Raw genomic sequence first — 2,670 nt, forward strand, 5'->3', positions numbered from 1 at the left:
TTATCTATTGATTTGTGGTTAATATTGGTTCTCACAGTTATCACAAACTAATTAGTTCTCATTTGATTAGGCCCCTATATATATATATATATATATATATATATATATATATATCTTCTCTGCATTCATAGAACATGAGCATATAAATTCAAATTTGCTTAAGGTTATTATGGCAGATGTGATAACAAGGTATTTAATATTAAGTTTGGGGTGGTTTTATTTTTGAGCTGATGGTAAGTTAAGGGGCTTTCATTATGAATGTGCTCAAGTGATAAAATATTATCACTGCCTTTTATAAGTTTATGATTGTTAACATGAGATATTTGTTTTACCTCATGGGGAAATGTGAAATAATGAGTTTTAAAATAATAAACTTCACCACCTAGAAGTTAATTATGGTGGTATAAAAGTAATAGATAAGACCCATCTTATCTTATTATTGTTTTTGGAGAGTGAGAAAAGATAGAAAAACTCTGTGTGTTTTCATGTGAGAGAAAGAAGAAGTTGATTCTGTGATTTTATTTGAAGTTGTTGTTGTATGAATTGATCTTCAAATACGTGAAAAAGGTGAGTTTATGTTATCAAATTTCTTTATGTGGTTTTTGAATTATTGAATAGTATGATTCTTATGTGGGAAGTTAATAAACAGTTTCTTGAAAGCTGTTTGAGATTTGATGGTAAATCTGGTATAAAACTGTAAGGTTCTTTATATGAGTTTCTGTTTTGAAACGCTTTTGGTTGCCACTTTTGGTAAAAAGGTAGTTTTGATCATGATTATATCATGATGTATTATAATAAGGGTGGCATATCAAGAAGTTGTGTACATTAGTAATAAGGGTGACATGATCAAGAGTTGTGTACATTTGTAATAAGGGTGCATAATCAGAAATCGTGTACATTTGTAATAAGGGTGCATAATTAGGAGTTGCATACATTTGTAACAAGGGTGGCATAATAGGAGTTGCGTACACTTGTAACAAGGGTGGCATAATCAGGAGTTGCGTACATTGGTAATAAGGGTGACATAATCTACTTTTTGGAAATGATGATATTTTGATCATGGGTTTTGTTATCACATTCTTATGAGGTGATGATCTTAAGTTATCGTATATGTATGATATGAGAACTTGTGTTGTCGCTTCCTATTGATGTGATAAAGAATAAGTGTTTAAGGACCAGATGAGAGGAGCTCTGGTTGGTCTTCATGTTGGACCAGAGGGCCTCTAGTTGTATTTGGATCTTTGATCTTTTCAAAATGTTCAACTTATCTTGAACCAGAGGCTCTGCATGTGATATGCAGAGGCTATGTATTTGGAAGTTAAGCTATATGTTCGAGCTCTGTGTTTGAGCTCTACATCCAAGCTATGTTCGAATTTTGCATCCGGACTCTTAGTCCAAAGAAATTTAATGATTAAACCCTCTTTGACTAAACATTTTCAAACTTCGTTTTTATATTAATACTTAAAAGCCCAGAACACAGTTCAACCAGAAGGGCTCTGGTCGTTCAGAGGGCCTCTGGTTGGCTTTGGCTGGATTCCTTCTAAGAGTGTTGTCTTTGACAAATGAACTATGATAGGCTATGGTTGATCTTTACATTTAACTAGAGGACCTTTGGTCATATTTAAAGTTCATTTTTCTAAGTATAACTCATTTCTGGTTAAGCAAATCAAAGACTTTGATCGTCCAGAGAGCCTCTGGTTGACTATGTCTTTTTATTGGCTTGTTTCTAGTTTGCCTATACTTTTAAGTTAGACATCTTAATGTATTTTGCATTGATTAAAGTGGTCTAGAGGGACTTTGGTTTGTCTTGAACTTCTGGTTGAATTTGAAGTTCGAGACCAGAGGCTTTGGTCGTCCAAAGAGCCTCTGGTTGGTCTTGTTTTTATTTATTTATTTATTTTTATCAAACCTTGTTTTTGATTAACTTTATGTAGCCTTGTCTTAAGTTTGGCTTTGCTCTGGTTGATGGACCAGAGGGGCTCTGGGTGGTCTCGCACAGTGTGATGCGAGGAGTTGAGAATCTCGCACTAGTGTGATGCAAAGAACATGGTGGTTTTGCTCTTGTGATGCGAGGAAGTTTTATAAATCCCTATTTGATTGCAATACTTGAGTTATTTTGATTATTGCAATACTTGAGTTATTTTGATTCAAAAAGTTATATATATTTGTTATAATTACAAATATGATTTTATAAAACCCGTTTTGGTGATTTTTCACCTTGTAATTGCAAAAAAAAAGGATTTCTCACTAAGACCTTAAGGTTTAACCCTCATTTTGTGTTTTGAAAATGTGCATTACAGGTCGAACACTATCAAGAGATTAAGGAAAAAGGAAAATGTGAGATTTTCCTTGTATGCTTACTTGGATTATGGAGGAGTTATTATTTGTTGATCTTGAATACTTGATTAATATGCAAGTGATGTATTAAAATGATGTGGAAAATTTTGTTAGCTACTTTTGAGATGTAGCTTGTTGTATTTTTTTTGGGACCGAATGTGTAATATGGTGTCTCTTATTATATGGGATACATGGTTACAACAGAAAATTGAAAATATCATTTAACCCAACACAATGAAAGATATAAAATCTTAAAATTTGTTTTTGGATCTCATGTAAAAAAAAAAAGGTTAATTCATATTCTTTTTTACTAATTATTGATTGATTTTTATT

Source organism: Cynara cardunculus (genome assembly GCF_001531365.2).
Source record: "Cynara cardunculus var. scolymus isolate 2C chromosome LG 5, CcrdV1, whole genome shotgun sequence".
In the NCBI taxonomy this organism is placed as follows: Eukaryota; Viridiplantae; Streptophyta; class Magnoliopsida; order Asterales; family Asteraceae; genus Cynara; species Cynara cardunculus.